The 18,147-nt window shown below is 39.5% G+C and overlaps 1 protein-coding gene and 1 pseudogene across 7 annotated transcripts in view; one reads left to right on the forward strand and one right to left on the reverse strand.

Annotated features, from left to right (window-relative positions):
* The window catches only part of DCP1B (decapping mRNA 1B), a 54,195-nt gene that overhangs the window by 18,677 nt on the left and 17,371 nt on the right, over positions 1–18,147 (reverse strand). The gene's annotated exons all lie outside the window — the stretch shown is intronic.
* LOC102160671 lies at positions 8,135–9,019 on the forward strand (annotated as a pseudogene).

Here is an 18,147-nt window from a genome sequence, read left to right on the forward strand (position 1 = left end):
ATAGGAGAGGATGCCAAGGAAACTGTTGATACAAAGAGAAAAGCAGTTTGAAGATGTTATTACCACAGGGAAACTGACAGGGATGGAAGGAGGGAGATGGCGGTGAAACACAGCTTTCACAAGTTAGGCAGGATGAAGGGGAGCCTGGGTGTGAAGCAGCTGGTTATCCAAGACGCTGCAGAGATTTCCTTAGCACCTGACCACTTATCTCTAAAGCAACACGACTTTGAGATTAAAATGGGATCGTTTTCGAACAGCTCTCGTCATCCCAGTTAATACATAGTTTGAATGAAAAGTTAAATTCAAGGGGGGTGAAAACAGATTTACCAACAGTGCTGGCTACTGATAGGTAGCACCAAGATAAGATATTGAACTGGGCCTAAATTTTCCTCCTTAAAATAGTTTTACGACACGAGCACATTCCATGGGGCAAGGGCGGTGAGTTGCCCTGGATAAACTTATCGCTCTCCTGCACCGGGGGAAGGGGGAGGCATCAAAGTGGCTGGTGGCAACTATGAAACCCAGAGCCCGTCACCCCCTGGGAGGTGATGAGCTGACGGCTGACAGAAACCATCACATCTCACTCTCAGTTTTCCTGGGCGGCCACAAGGTGAGGCCAGCCTGGTGCAGGCAGCGGGTGCCGAGGGAAGAAAGAAAAAGACCAGGTTAAAGAGGACCAAAGAAGGTGTGGTGTTGAAATTCTGAAACTTAAAGTGATTGCTGTAAACTAAACCCTGAGATATGGGACACAGGCTCATTGGGCACTGAGATGTCACGGCAGGGACAGTTTCCATGTTTTAGAAGGTGATCAAGAGAGAAGTGTACAGCACGTCCAGACCGGCCATGTTTCGAGCCTTCATCCCGTCTGCAGCGGCCGGGTACCAGCCGCTGCCCAGCCGCCTGGCCCAGAGCCAGGTGGGCTTTAAGGGCAGTTTGGTGCATGAGGCTCAGCTCGGCGCTTCTTATAGCCCTTCTGAAGGTAAGAAACCCCAAAATGGAGTCAAGACTCAGAAGGCCCTGCTGAAATTTACTCTATGACAGTCTAATAATGCTGGAACTCGACTCCCCTGTGCTAAGAACACATCTTCAGGGCAATCTTCCTTACATGGATGAGCTGCAGGGTTTGCAATTTTGCCTAAAACTGCACTGCCCTGGTTGATGCCATGCTTTGGAAATTCTCAGTTGAGAAAAGCCATGTTTGAGGCAACAGGCAATGTAACATCGCCTAGACAGGTCTATTATAACATCATGTATTAGACACTGTCTACTTTCCTTTTAATTCTTCAAGAAAGATTAGGAAAGCAAAATTTCTATGTTAGACCTCTTGTCTGAATATTGTAGGTACAACAGAGAGAGAGAGAGGGGGGGGAGGGAGAGGGGGAGAGAAACAAGCTGGTGGGATGTGATAATATTTTTTAATTTCTCCAGCAAAAAAACCTAAAGCTGATCAAATTTTAAGAGGCTGGTTGAGCGTTTATAGAGGGAATATCAAATGTCCTTAATTGTACACTCATTTGGAAACTGTTGATTCTCATTAGCATGGTGCATGGAATTCACTTTGGAAGTTCTTGGGAATTTACCTTGTGCCTAGATTACGTTCCTAATGAATACTTCTATAAATCTATTCTCTTAAGACATGTATCATTTGTTCTATATTTGACCCCAAACAACTTTCAACTCCAAATCATGAAGATGGCCTGCAATCTTTCAGTAAAGGATTCACTCTAATGTTTGTGCAACTTTCAAGAATAAGGCATATTTCCATATAGTTGGTAGGTAGATAGGCCACAACTGCAGGGGTGAAGGTGAAGGAGGCAGGGTTAGGTGTTTGATTCGGGGTGCTCTCATGCGCTTTAAAAATAATCTAAGTTCTCTTAAAAGGATAGGAAATATATATATATTTTTGGTCAATATACAGCAAAGGAGATGTTTAAGTCCTCTCTTTTTACTAGGAAAGCCATGGAAACCAGGCAGTGTAAATGACACAAACCTCTCCTGGGCACTTAAAGATAGCCAAAAATTGAAAAATTCCTTCAAATTCCATTCTTTCCTGAAGTCTTTCACAAATGAGTGGAACAATGGAAGGAGCAAGAACATCTCATCATATATTTGGTGTGAACACTTGTTTTGAGACTTTGCTTGAATACAGAACTTCTTGGATTATTGTACATTTATCCAGTTCCAGTTTTACAGCTTGAGCCCAATGATGGTGACTGGGCACTGGGTGTTCAGTAGGAAGCACACACACACACTGCTACTAGCCTTCCGAAAGATCACAAGCTGGTTAAACACTTAGGAAATGGGGCGGAGGAATGCTAGAGCTGGAGGCGGTGCAGGGGTGTGGATCAGCCCCCCCCCCCCCCCGTCACGAGTTAAGGAGGTCTGCCACGGCCACGGTCATGTGTCCCAGTCCAACCTGTCTCCATAAAATATGCCCCTCTCCCAGCCTGACAAGCGAAATATATAAAGAAACAGCAACACAATTTTCACATTTGATTGATTTGTAGGCTTGGTTATCAGAGATGGGAATCTGACTTGTTTAAAATAAGGTTCAAACTCTCAAAAGGATGCCGGGAAGTAGCTGGGCACGAGAGGCCAGGTGCTTGGGGTGCTGGGGGTGGGGTGCCTGGTCGGGTCTGTGGGCAGGACCGCGGTGCCCAGGCTTGGCTGGGGGGCTGCTCCGTACTAACTTGGTACTTCTCCCCATCTGGTTGCTCTGTGCTGAGGCCACGATCCTTCTGCGCGTTCTTTAATGCCTTCAGAGCAATGTTCTTTCATTCACCGTCTGCCTTTGCTTCACTGTCCAAACACGGACACGATCTTGTAAAAGGAAATCTGCACTGGCCCCCTCGCGTCTACATAGCACTGTTATCTTGGTCTGGTTCTTTTCACATGACATTGTTTTACTGCACCTCACAAATCAGTGGTCCCATGACCTCCAAATACTAGAAGGTACACAGGAGACGAGAAGCAGTTTCTATTTGATGAGTGACTAATACTCATGAACATTTGGGGGGAAACAGTAGAAAACCTAGACAATCTGTGAAGCAAAAACCACCTCCCCTTTGTGAAATAAATTAACTTCATTACAAAATTAACATCATAAACAACAGCAACAAAAGCAGCCTCTCTACTAGAGCAGTACATTACTTTGGATGAAATTAATATGGATCTCCAACTACAAATGAGAAGTTTTATCGTCAAAGAACAAGATGGATTTATCCTTCAAAATGTGCTCATTTGTAACAAATGCGTGCCACGTAACTAGACCAAGATCCCCCATGGGAATCTTCAGGTCCACCCCCACCCCCAGGTTCATGAAAGGTTTCATGGAATCTTCCTCATTACACACTAACTTTCTAATTTTATTTATTTCAAGGGAAAGTAGCTTTAGTCTAGGAGGTTTAACAGAGTATAAACATTTAAAAAATTAGGAAGTAGGAAAAGTCACAGGTAACAGTAAATACGAATTGGAACAACTCATTCTGTTTTGTTGGCCATTTAAGTTTATATCTTCATTTTGTCCATAACCTTGTTGGCTAATCCCCAAAGCCCCCAGGGTGCAGGGTCACGAGCCTGCGCTCCCTAAGGCGTCTTCCCTCCCCAGACCTTCTGCTCCTTCAAGGCTCCTCTAGGGGGAAACGGTCTCAGATGTTTCTTTGCTCCCACGGTTTTTGGTACACCCTCCAGCTAGAGAAAAGCACATGACTGAGGGTTTGCAGAAGTGTGCCCTCCACTAGACCTGAGTCCTGGTGGGCAGGACTTGAGCACATGATGTCCAGCATGTGGCAAGTTCAACAGGTGTCTGCTGACCAGAACAGGAACCTGAGATGTCAAGATCTCGTGGCACGTCTATGACAGCGCTCACTGCTCCGGCTTAATTAAACGTGGTCACCGCCCAGATGCTCACAGCGCGGGGTGCTCCTCATGTTGTCCTTTTTATTCTCCCCACCCAAGTTTATCTGATAATCTTGAGCTTAAGCTGTGGTGGTGGGGTCTTGTCACCAGCTCCCTAGGACTGTACATTCCATTGATCTGGCACTGTGCGGGCACTGGTGTCATTTTATGTGTATTAATTTTTGCAATATTTCTTCCAAATACCAGTCTTCTTGATGGACTACCCGTGAGGCACTGGGAACTAAGAGCTCAAAGAGTGTGCAATTCATCTGCAAAATCACAAGCATTTCTCTCCAGATTATAAGTAACAGTACTTTGATCCAGCAGAACACTGATATTCATATTCCAGTCAAGTCTCACAGTGGTATTCTACAGCTTATGTGTGCAGGTCCTTAAATTATCTTAAAGTATCACATGCAATGTCACTTACCCCAGCAACACATGAAAATTATCTGACGTGAATCTCAATAGAGCAAAGTGAGTCTTGTTTCATAGAATTGTAGTTTGTGAGAAATACATGTTTAAGTTAAACAAAATAGTGTATTTCTACAGGTCAAAAACTTGTCCCAGTGAAAAACAGACTTCCCCATATTTGAATCAGATTATTTAATCAAGGGTTTACTCATTACAAGAATAGCTTTGCTGAAATACCCTAACTATAAAAATACATGGGAGTTCCTGCTGTGGCTCATCTGGTCAAGAACCCTACTAGTATCCATGAGGGTGGAGGTCTGATCCCTGTCCTGTTCACTGGGTTAGGATCTGGCATGGCTGTGGTGTAGGCTGGCAGCTGCAGCTCCAATTTGACCCCTAGCCTGGGAACTTCTATATACTGCCAGTGCGGCTGTAAAAAGAAGAAGAAAAAAATATATATATATGATTGCTGAAAAATTTCTAAGATTTTACAGTGGTTTAGCAAAGAGCCAAATGCTACTTCTAGAGCCAGACTTTCTATACTTTTCTTATTTTGACCTTAAAGTGTAATTTTGGATATAGCAGACAAAAGTCCTTTCTGTTATAAATAGTTAAATCATGGTTTGGTTCTACTATGAAATAATGGCCCTAAGGTTGAATAGAGGATAATTCTAACACCAGTTCTTGCCTAAAATTGTTTTCTTTCTCCACAACCCCTAAGAATATGAAAAAATTGTAATTTTTCCTTCTGTGGGTTAAGAAGTAATGATCCAATCGCTTCAAATTGATTACTTGCAACTACTTTCTAAGCAATTTTTGGACAAAAAACAGTAATATAAAAAATAGACTCTAAAAGAACACAACGAACACTCAATGCAGCCATACTGAGCACTTCCCACATGCAAAGCACTGTTAGGGAAATAAAAAGATGCTCACTCATTTAAGCATTTCAGAAAATGTTTTGGAATCCAGTTTTTCTCTGCCAAGATTTAGACTTCTAACATATCAAACTGGGCTCTTAAAAAACGAAAGATAAAAAACAGTCATCTACAAGCTGCAAACGCAGTACATGAGTCCAAATAGCATTACGATGCATGTTTCCTGGGTAAGGATGAGAATGTTAAGTCTTTATGGTCCAGGATAAAACAAAGCGACCTCTCTTTAACTTTACTCTCACATGGTGTCTGTCTGTCACCTGACATGATGCGCTGCATGGTCTGTCTCATGTAAGCAGGCCAGATGGTTAAGTTAAATAAGCTCAGAGAGAATACACATTTCCTGTCTAATTCGAGAGAAGGTCCTGCCTGCACTGAGTCCCCTGATCACAGATGATGGCGTATGGAGGCTGTGAGGACGGCATGGTCAGGGCGACAGCACCATGGACCCAGACTGTGTGCTCCAAGGTGCTGTCAGGTGTCACAACGCAACACAGGGGAAACAAAGGCCCTAAAGTAAGACTGCTTCCACCAGGCTGTGAAGAGCCTTCTTTAATTGCCAGGATACTGGTTCTGTAGACCACAGAATTTAGAGCGCTTCCTTTCAGCATGAGCTGAGCACTGATGAGACAGCAAAAAAGCAATTCTGGGCTTAAGGTCAGAGAAACAGGGGTCATCACTCACGCCCCAGCAGGTGCGCAACCTCTAATCACAGATGAAAACACTTTAGCTTCTAGGATGGCTTGTGGTAAACAGGCCAGTTTTTCAGTTGGAACAGCAAAGCAATGACCACATTACCATTTTAAATTTCAATTGTCTTTCCTTCTTTCTAAGAAGCACAGATGGAGGCGGTGGAGAAAGTCCTGAAAGGGGGCCCACTGACCACTGCTCTCACACATGGTGATGAGCCTCAGATGCACAAGCACCTCTTTGCTTGGGCGGGAAATGTCGAAATCCTCATTTCCCATTCCACACCGCGCCTGATTTGAAGGAGTTAAAGATCTTGTATTGCTGGGCAGATCCTCAACAGAATGACATTCTGTTGTTACTAATAAGATTCTGTGTAGTAGTAATGTCAAGTATTTTAAGCCATACAATTACTTTTAAGATATTTTTTGACTCTAGAGGGCTTCAGTTCAATACACAATCCCCTAAAATGGTATGTGAAATGGTGTGTATAGGATTTTGGAGGTGGGGAGGTATGGATCAGAGCCCCTAAAACAATGCTTGGCACACAGCAGGAAAACAGAAACTATCTGAGGGAGGGGGCAAGGGAGGCCGGCAGCCAGGAAGTTCACCAGATTCTCAAAGGGGTTTGTGACCCCTAAAGGTTAAGAACTACTATTTGAGGCTATCAGCATACCAGTAAATATCTCAAAATGGAAAAATAAACTCTCAATTATCTGTGGGCAGATAACACGGCTTTCATTTTCTTCGTAATAAATTTACACAGGGCTCACTTTTAACCTTTCAAATTGCTTTTGTAATAATTGCCTGAATTGACTCCAAGGTTAAGAAAACAGATGATAAAGGCTCAAGGTTTTAGAATTTGTTAGAAGACTTTTATTGCTCCCAGGGGCCTGAGGTCGGGGAGAGGGCTTAACAGCCCCGGCAAACTCTTAGCCTCCTTGGCCTCACGCAACTTTGGCTACTGAAAGGCGGGGTTTTTGTTTCAATCTTCATCGTAAGAAAGTAAGGAAGAGGGAGGATTTTAGAAAGCTGGGCGACTTTGTGGCTCTTTCTCAATCACCCCAAGAAAAATATCTTCAAAGTGGACATACAAACATCAGGCATATGGACATACACAGCAACTCTGGCATTAACATATAAACAGTTTCTGGAGTTCCCGTCGTGGCGCAGTGGTTAACGAATCCGACTAGGAACCATGAGGTTGAGGGTTCGGTCCCTGCCCTTGCTCAGTGGGTTAACGATCCGGCGTTGCCGTGAGCTGTGGTGTAGGTTGCAGACGCGGCTCGGATCCCGCGTTGCTGTGGCTCTGGCGTAGGCCGGTGGCTACAGCTCCGATTCAACCCCTAGCCTGGGAACCTCCATATGCCGCGGGAGCGGCCCAAGAAACAGCAACAACAACAACAACAAAAATAACAACAACAACAACAACAACAAAAAGACAAAAACAAAAAAAAAACCATATAAACAGTTTCATAATTACGTCATATCCAGAGCTGTTCACTTTCTGCCTTTATTTGGTGCCACAGAATACAAACAAAATATAATATATGGTTTCTGCCCACCAGGGGCCTGTAATTTATTACTCTTGCCACTGCTTTCTGCATAGTCTAGGAAATCAATAACCAATTAATTAACAGCAGTACAACGGAAGAGCGAACATCTTAAAAAATGCATTCTCAGTGAGCAATGCTGATTCCAAATTATGACCTATTTTTGTTTCCAAATTTGACATTCTCACTGCTATTCTGGTATATACTGTATATACAGGTATATACAGGTAAATTTCCACTGGAGCTTTGGAAGAAATTAAAGCATATACCTCATAATGTGTTCTATAAGAGCCATCAAGAAAAGACTCTATTTTAAAATCTTATGGTTTACATATTGTTCTAGGGAAAGGAATGCAGAATAGATGCCAAGAGTTCCCTCTGTTACAAAACGGACTCTTAAGAAAGAAGGGAAAGTTAAATCCTTCTACTCAGGAAAAGATGAAGTTCCACAGGTTTTCATATTTGTAGCAAAAAGGAAACCTTTCCTCCCTGAAACATATGGAGAAAGCGGTTTGTGCTTCTTAATCTCCTACCCCTATTTTGCCTCTCCCCGCTTCCCTCTCCCCACTGGTAACCACTAGTTTGTTCTCCGTATCTGGGAGTCAGTTTCTGTTTTATTGGATTCACTAATTTATTTTTTATACTCCACATATGATAGCATACAGTATTTGTCTTTGACTTCTTTCACTAAGCATGATACTCTCCAAGTCCATCTGTGTTGTTGCAAACGGCAAAATTTCATTCTTTTTTATGGCTGAGTAGTAATCCATTGTAGTCCCCTTACATCTGGGTACTGACTCCAGCCACCTGGACTCTGGCACTATGGTCATGGCAGAGGGGATGATTGTGCTGAGGGGGAACAGGCCAGGCACCAAGGCTCAGGATTTCTCTAATTGGACTGATGAATCCTTTGATGAAATGGACAGTACCCTAGCTATTCAGCAGTATATTCAACAGAACATAAGAGCATATTGTTTCAATACTGACAACATTCCTGAACCACCTGAAAGCCAAGAATGAAGGTGTATGGAAGTATGAACATTTAAGAAAATTCTGTCTTGAGCTAAATGGACTTGCTGTCAAATTCAGAGAGAATGCCATCTAGGTACATGTACTCCGATGATAGCAAGTGAACAATGGATTTTTCTTTGTACAGCTCATAAAACTCCAAAAGAGTGTCCTGACATAGACTATACTAGATATACACTTGATGGTGCTTCATGTCTTCTGAACAGCAATAAATATTTTCCCAGCAGGGTTAGCATAAAGGAATCATCTGCAGCAAAACTAGGATCTGCATGCTGTAGGATCTACAGAATATTTTCTCACATGCTTATTTTCATCACAGGCAAATATCTGATGAATATTAAAATGAAACATTTTAGGGTCATCGATTTTCTAAATTTGTGATGAAACATAATTTGATGTTCAAGGATAACCTGATTGTACTTATTTTATTTTTACTTTTTAGGGCCACATCTGTGGTATATGGAGGTTCCTAGGCTAGGGGCCCAATCGGAGCTACAGCTACCCGCCTACACCACAGCCACAGCAACATCATATCCAAGCTGTGTCTGTACCTACACCACAGCACACAGCAATGACCGATACTTAACCCACTGAGAGAGGCCAGAGATCGAACCCACAACCTCATGGTTCCTAGTTGGATTCATTTCCACTGTGCTGTGACGAGAACTCCTGATGGTACCAATTTTAGAAGATGAAGTTCAGAATTCAGTTTCTAGGGAAAGTGAAGTATGAAGAAAATCATATAGAAAAAATGTACTGATGAAATAACTTTAATTATGTAATCTACATATATCATTTTAGACACATCAATCATATATACATTATAGCTTCTTTGTTTATAGACACATCAATCATGTATTCATATTATAGCTTCTTTGTTTAGTATAGGTTTTTGTATGCTGAGTGTTGCATTTTAAAATGGGACATACTTTAAAGTTATTCATGAGCTCTATATTCACCAGTGTGGCACTCGTGGTTTTTAAATAAGATTAGTAGGGAGTTCTCGTTGTGGCACAGCGGAAACGAATCTGACTAGTATCCATGAGGACTTGCAAGTTTGACCCCTGGCGCTGCTCGGTGGGTTAAGGATCTGGTGTTGCTGTGAGCGGTGGTGTAGGTCACAGACGTGGCTTGCATCTATGTTGCTGTGGCTGTGGGATAGACCGCCCACTATAGCTCTGCTTCGACCCCTATCCTGGGAACCTCCACATGCCCTGGGTTAGGCCCTAAAAAGACAGAGAAAAAAAAAAGATTAGTATTACCTGTTTGTAATGCCTGTTAATAAAAGAATTTACAGTTTGGTAAAATTGCTGCTAAGCAATCACTGGATCACAATCCTCACCAAATCAACCCATCTATGAAAAGATGAGTAAGCATGAGGTTTCACATAAGCTATCTGTTAAAGAGATAGTAATGTTTTCCTTTGGTTTTATACCTGAGTTTAGATGTCTTAGAAAATTCCATGGTACCTATATAGTTGTCTTAACTGTTAACTTTTCCAAAATGAGATAAAAGTGTTTTAAAATTCTGTTTGTAGTTGTTGCTATACATACATAATTATGTGCATATTCAAATGTAAATGCAAACGAAGCATTAGAAATACTTAAATAATCTTACTATGCTACATAAACTATATTCTAGATTAGCATCCTTGGAAAGGATTTATCTTTCTCCACAGTGGACTGTTATATATAAGACTGTTATATATAAGAGAATGATAATGATAAAGTGTATAAACAATGTTCCCACCGGAAATCTGCCCTGTCCTTCCCTTCTCTTCATTTCCCTTAACTCCCTCCTGTAACGACATTTAGCTGAGAAGCTTTTTACAGACTGATTTAGTGGTGGCTTATACCTATTTATATCTGTATTAATTGCTTACAGATTATCCCTCATATTAGCAGTTACATTACTTTTTGGAAAAATGTATCAGCATGGGCTCTTGCTTAGCTTGGCTTTGTGAAATTGTTCTAACTACTTGGAAAATAGTCTTTAAAATAGTTTGACTCTTCCTGTTAGTAATATCAATCTTTTCATGTAATCATCTAGGCAGCATTTAAAAAGATTTGAAAAATATTGTGGTATTTATTTTACTTTCCTTCCCCACACAGTTTATGTTTGAATTATATGCACATGTGAGATTTTTTTTTTTTGCAGTAAATCACAGCTTCCAAAGGTGTTGATGTATGCTCATACATTTTTTTGGACTTTGTTGTAATTCAGTGTCTTAAGGATTCAACCACAGATTTTATAATCTTACCTATTGACTGCAATTTTTAAAAAGCACTTGAGGTTTTATTGATAACTGGCTGTGAAAAGGCACTAAGGGCAAAAAAAATTGTACATATAGTGAAGAAAATATTTAGATCCATCTTTTGAACAGAGTAACATGAGGGACTTATTTTTCATTTAAATGGGCTATTTTGAAATGAAGATAAACATGTAGTCACCTTGATATTTTTTCCAAATTGGAGGAAAATTTTATACCATGTTACGAGACAAGTATGTATAGCAAAATCTGGGCAACAGTAGCGTCCTGAGAGTTTGTACATATGTTTATGCCTTCCCAGTCCTGCTAATATATCTGGCTTTCAACAATGCTGTCCCAACAGCCAAATATTACTTTACCCCAGCCCACAACTATCTTTTAAGAAGTTTTATTTTCACAGTGAAAGGAATGTTGACTTTGAAATTATGCATTTGTATTAATGTCACTATGAACCAATGGGAAAACTCATTTTTACACAAACTTGCTAAATATTGAGAGACTAAATGACTAAGTTAATAAATTATATATAGCAGTATAGCTATTCTTTCTAGACTGTCTCACAATGGATTTCCATTGCTTGACTATTTTCTTAGGGAACATGAACTAAGGCAGTGTTGGAATTGGTGATCTGGCTAAGTATTTTGAAACATACTTTGAATAATATGACTTGGTGTTGATGGGGAAATAGGATTTTTTTTTCTTACTTAAAAAATAATCCACTGTAAATATGTACCTCATCTTCATCCACTCATCTGCTGATGAACTCTTGGGCTGCCTCTATGTCTTGGCTATTGTAAGTAATGCTGCCATGAACATTAGGGTGCAGGTATCTTTTCAAATCAGTGTTTTTGTTTCCTTCAGATAAATGGGATCATATGGCAGTTCTATTTTAGTTTTTTAAGGAACCCCCATACTGTTTTCCACAGTGGCTGCACCAATTTACAATCCCATCAACAGGGCATGAGAGTTTGTTCCCTTTTCTCTACATCCTCGCTGACATTTGCTATTTGCGGCCTTTTGATGACAGCCATTCTGACAGGTAGGAGGTGCTATCTCATTGTGGTTTTAATTTGCATTTCTCTGATGATTAGTAATGTCAAGCAACTTTTCATGTGCCTGTTTAGCCATTTGTATGTTTTCTTTGGAAAAATGTCTGTTTTTGCCCATTTTAAAAATAATTTTCTTGATGTTGAGTTGTATGAGCTGTTTACATATTTTAGATATTAACTCCTTATTAGTCATGTCATTTGCAAATATTTTCTCCCACTCAGTTGGCTGTTTTTTTGTTTTGTTGATTGTTTCCTTTGCTGTGTAAAAGCTCCAAGCTGAATTAGGTCCCATGTGTTTATTCTTGCCATGTGTTTATTCTTGCTGTTGTTTCCTTTGTGTTAGGAAACAGACCCCAAAAAATGTTGCTATGATTTATGTTCTTCTGCCTATTTTCTTCTAGGAGTTTCATGGTTTCTGGTCTTACATTTAGGTCTTTAAATCCATTTTGAGTCTATTTTTATATATGCTGTTAGAGAACATTCTGATTTCATTCTTTTATGTGCAGCTGTCCAGTTTTCCCAGCACCACTTATTAAAGAGACTGTCTTCTTTTCCTGATGTAGATTAATTGACCACAAGTACCTGGGTTTATTTCTGGGCTTTCTATCCTGTTCCATTGATCTGTATGTCTGTTTTTGTGCTAGTACCATACTGTTTTGATTCCTATAGCTTTGTAATTCATTCGGAAGCCAGGAAGTGTGATTCCTCTAACTCTGTTCTTCTTTCTCTAGATTGTTTTTATTATTTGAGGTTTTTCGTTTTTCCATACAAATTTTAAAATTACTTGTTCTAGTCTGTAAAAAATGCCTGTGGGGACTGCACTGACTCTGTAGATTGCCTAGTGTAATATGATTATTTTAACAATATTTATTTTTCCAATCCATGAACATGATGTACTCTTCCATCTGCTGTGTCATCTTCAATTTCTTTCACCAGTGTCTTACAGTTTCCAAGTACAGATCATTTAACTCCTTAGGTAGATTTATTCCTTGGTATTTTATTCTTTTTGATGAAATGGTAGATGGGCTGGTTTTCTTAATTTCTCTGATAGTTGGTTGTTAGTGTATAGAAATGAAACATATTTCTTTGTATATTAATTTTGTATCCTGCAATTTTTCCAAGTTTATTGATGAGTTCTAGTAGTTTTTTTGGTGGCATCTTTAGGATCTTCTATGTATAGTATCATGTCATCTGAAAACAGTGAGTTTTACTTCTTTACTTCTTTTCCAGTTGGATTTCTTTTTCTTGCCTTATTGCTGTGGATTTCCAAAACTATGTTGAATAAATGTGATGAGAGTGGGCATCCTTGTTGTGTTCTTATCTTACAGGAAATGCTTTCAGCTTTTCACTGCTGGTATGATGTTATTAGCTGTGGGCTTATCATATATGGCCTTCGTTATGTTGAGGTATGTTCCCTCTATGCCCACTTTCAGGAGAGTTTTTATCATAAATGGATATTGGATTTTGTCAAAAGCCTTTTCTGCAACTATTGAGATGATCACATGGTTTCTGTTCTTCAATTTCTACAGGTTAATCAATGTGATATACCACAGTTAACAAACTTAAGAATTGGGGATTTCATTTAAATACACTGTACTTATACTTCTTATCCAGATCTGTTCATTTTCTTTATTTGGTACCACAGAATATAAACAAAATAAAATACGTGGTCTCTACACAAAAGGGGCCTGTAATCTATTATCCATGCCACTACTTTCTGCGTAGTCTAGGTAATCAATAACCAATGAATTCATGGTAGTATAATGGAAGAGTAAGCGTTTCACAAAATGCATTCTTAGTGAGCAATGCTGCTTCCAAATTATGACCTATCTTTGCATATTTGACTTTCTCATAGCTATTATTCTATTATGAATGAAACTGCTATGAAGATTTGTATAAAAGTCTTTGTGTGAACATATGTTTTCACTTCTCTTAAGTAAATACTTCTAAGTGGAACTTGCTGGGTCATATGATAATTACATGTTTAATTATATACGAAATTGCCAAACAATTCTCCAAGGGGGCTGCACCACATTTCCCTTCCACCAGCAACGTGTGAAAGTTTCAGTTGTTCGACATCCTCATCAACACTTGGTAAAGTCAGTCTTTTTAACTTTAGCTATTCTAGTAAATTATGTGGTATTCTCATGCTTGTTTAATTTATATACCTATCCAATGTCCAATGAGCATATGAAACAGTGCTCAACACAGTTATAGCAAAATGCCAACAAAAACCACGAGATATCACTTCAGAACTCCCAGAACAGCTCAAATTAAACAGAGCAACAATACCAAGTGTTGACAGGGATCTGGAATAGTGGATTTCTAGACATCACTGGAGGAAATATAATTGCGCACAACTTTGGAAAACTGTCCAGCAGAATCCACAAAGCTAAATAAACCTACACAGTACATGAGGGGCTGGTATAGACCCCAACAAATAAGTGCATGCCCACCTAAAAACCTGAGCCAGAATGTTCATGGCAACTTGACTCACAACAGTTCAAGACCAGAAATAATTCAGATACCCATCAACAGAGAACAGTTTAATAGACTGGATAATGGATTAATAGACTGATGCTACAGTGCACTGCACAGCAACACAGAGGAAGAGACGTCTATGGGACACACCAACTCAGAAGTCCCTGACGATTAATGCTGAGCACCTCTTTATTGGCTATTTATTTTCTTTTGTAGAGTGCCTGCTAAATATTTTTCCAATTTTTAAATTGGATTTTGTCTTTCTAAAATTGAGTTCTAAGAGTTATTTATACATCTGGGTATAACACTATGTCAGGTATGTGTGTATGTGTGTGTGTGCGCGCGTGTGTGCGTGCACACGTGTGTAGTGACTATTTTTTCCCAGTCTGTGCTTTGCCTTTTTATTTTTCTAAAGGTAACACACCTTTAGGTATATAATAGAAGAACGGAGGTTTCTAATATGACAGCAGTTTATTTTTGATGAGGTACAGTTTATCATTTCTTTTATGGTAAATGCTCACAAGATTCTATTTAAATCTAGCATTTGGTTATACTATACCATACTAGTTCTTTGTTTGTTTGTCTGGGCGGTACCCACGGCATACGGAAGTTCCTGAGCCAGGGATCAAACCTGCACCACAGTAACCTGAACCACAGCAGTGACAATGCTGGATCCTTAACCCACTGAGCCACCAGGGAACTCTAATACTACCTGTTTTTAACCATTTTTAAGTAGTTATTTTTTTATTGCTTCTACAAAAAATGATAAAAACTTTCTTATTTAATTCTCAGATAAAATACAGCACAAGCCTTATTGTTTAAACCATACAGCCATGGTTCAGCAGAATTAAAATACCAACTTTGTAGCACTGAACAAACTTCTTAAATATCAAATCAGAATATTTCAATAAAAGTAGAATGATTTGAAAGAAATTTCTATAAAATTTTTTGTAGAACTTAAAAGTTTTATAAAGAACATTCACACAGATGAAATTAATACTTTCCCATGTTAGGAGTTCCCATCGTGGCTTAGTGATTAATGAACCCAACTAGGATCCATGAGGTTGAGGGTTCAATCCCTGGCCTTGCTCAGTGGGTTAAGTGTCTGGTGTTGCTGTGAGCTGTGGTGTAGTTCACAGACACAGTTCGGATCCTGCAAACTATAGCAGCTACAGCTCTGATTTGGCCCCTAGCCTGGGAACCTCCATATACAATGGGTGCGGCCCTAAAAAGACAAAGAAATTTTTTTTCCCACATTATATATCTCTTCCTAGAACTATGAAATTTCTCAAGATGAGGATGTGTGGTATTCTCACAACTTACAGTTATTTCAAGGAGCTTTTAGGTAAATGCAACCAAATTCTATATAAATTCAGCCTTGAGGAACAGAGTAATGCCTAGGAAAGCTGCTAAAATTAGTATTTTTAATTTCTACCATAGTATTTTGAACTTCTTAACCATATAGTGCTTAAGGTTTTACTTACTGTCTGGTGACTGATGCCCCTAAAGAAAAAAGACTGAAGATACAGTTGTGAAAATTTTGGTTAAGCTTTATTGGTTGCCTTGAATAAAGAAACCTAACAAAAAAACAACTCATTGAAAATATTTAATTCTACACAAGGAGTTAAGTGCTAAAAGGGCAGTAGAAAGGTACCTTGCCCTGAAGGAGCTTGCACTCTAACAGAAAAACTAGGATAAATATTATATTAAAATATAAGTACTAGTAAATGCCTGTTGTCTAGTTCTAGCTCAGCATTTAGGATATCACTGTGCACATATTTGTGCTAGAAGAGTGCACTGTAAGAATGAAGAAATGCATCTTAGTCATTACTGGGCACCCCAAACCCAGGACACAATCAGTATCAACAGGCAAGAGTTCAACAAACACTTAGGAAAGTCAGCGTGGGAGAGGCAGGTGCTGCAGCTGGAAATCCCAACTAGACAGAGAAAGGATGACAAAAACACTAGGGGGACAAGTTTCGGTTGCTTCTGAAATATGAGTAGAATTTATCTGGTAGAGATTGGTTGGGGTGAAGAAAAAAATTCAAAGAAAAAAAAAGAAGAACTACGTTTAAAAGCACAGAGATAAAAATTTAGAGTATTCTGGGAAAGTATATAGTAGTGTTTGGTGAGAAGAGAAGAAGGCAAGTGTATAAAATTCATGGTCAGCCTGTCCAGACAGGTAACCTAGGACCTGATTACAATAAGCTTAAATGTCAGGGGGGAAGTCTACTTGGGAGGCATTTAAGATTTTGAGCAGGAAAATGACAATGAGACTTGCACTTTAGGAAGATACATCCAGCAGTGGGTTTGGATGGAGGGGATAACCTGGATGCAAATTATACAGCAAATGGTTCAATTTGTTAGTATTTCTTTTGTTGTGATAAAGTGTAAATAACATGAAATTTACCATTTTAACTATTTTCAAGTGTACAGTTGAGTGCCATTATGTATATTCACGATGTTGCACAGCCATCACCACCATCCACCTCCAGAACTTTTTCATCCTCCCAAACGTAAAAACTCTATCCTTATTAAACACTAGCTCTCCATTTCCTCCTCCCCAGTTCCTAATAATCACTATCCTACTCTCTGTCTCTAGGAATCTGACTATTCTGGGTACCTCATATAAGAGGACCATACAATATGCGCCCTTTTGTGCGTGGCCTGTTTCACTTAGCATGATATCTTCTATTTTATTTTATTTTTTATTTTTGTCTTTTTACCATTTCTTGGGCTGCTCCCATGGCATATGGAAGTTCCCAGGCTGGGGTCTAATCAGAGCTGTAGCTGCCGGCCTACACCACAGCCACAGCAATGCCGGGTCCCTAACCCACTGAGCAAGGCCAGAGATCGAACCTGTAACCTCATGGTTCCTAGTCAGATTCGTTAACCACTGAGCCACAGTGGGAACTCCCAGCATGATATCTTAACAGTTCACTGCTGTCACAGCATGTATGAGAATTCCCTTCCTTCATAAGGTTGAATAATATTCCAAGGTATGTCCACACCATATTTTGTTTATCCAACCATCATCGGTGGTTGCTTCCACCTTTTGGCTCCTGTGAATAATGCTGCTCTGAACACTATTTTGATAGTGTTTTACTGAGAATTTTTCATATCTATATTCATGAGGGATAGTGGTCTTCAATTTTCTTCTAATGTCTGTCTTGCTTTGGTGTCAGGACACTGTTGCTCTCACAAAATGAGTTGGGAAATATTCTTCCCTCATCTATTTCTGGAAGAGGCTGTGAAGAATTGAATTCTTCCTTGAAGGTCTGGCAGAATTCACCAGTGAAATTGTCTGGGCCTGAATTCTCTTTGTTAGAAAGCTCTTAACTACAAATTTGATTTCTTGAATAGATATGCAGCTGTTTGGGTTATTCCTGACACTGCTCATTTGCAGCCTCTCTTTTTTCCCCTTGATCAGTTTGGCCAGGGATTTATCAGTTTTACTGACTCTTTTCAAAGAACCAATTTTGGGTTTCACGGATTTTCTCTATTGTTTTTCTAGTTCTTATTTCATTGACTTTTGCTCTTACTTTTATGATTTCTTCTACTTGCTTTGTGTTTAATTTGCTCTTCTCTTTCTAGTTTCTTAAGGTGGGACCTGGATTACATGTTTGAGACCTTTCTTCTTTCCTAATATAAGTATTTGATGCTATAAGTTTTCTTGTAATCCCAACTTCAGTTGCATTTGACATGTGTTTTCTATTTCATTTTTTGTACATGGACAAACAAAAGACAAATATTTTCAACTTTATTCAGTTCATTTTCTAATTTTCCTCCCTCTTTGACACAGAGGTGATTTAGAAGTGTTATGTTTCATTTCA

Source organism: Sus scrofa, chromosome 5 (genome assembly GCF_000003025.6).
Source record: "Sus scrofa isolate TJ Tabasco breed Duroc chromosome 5, Sscrofa11.1, whole genome shotgun sequence".
NCBI classification, from domain to species: domain Eukaryota; kingdom Metazoa; phylum Chordata; class Mammalia; order Artiodactyla; family Suidae; genus Sus; species Sus scrofa.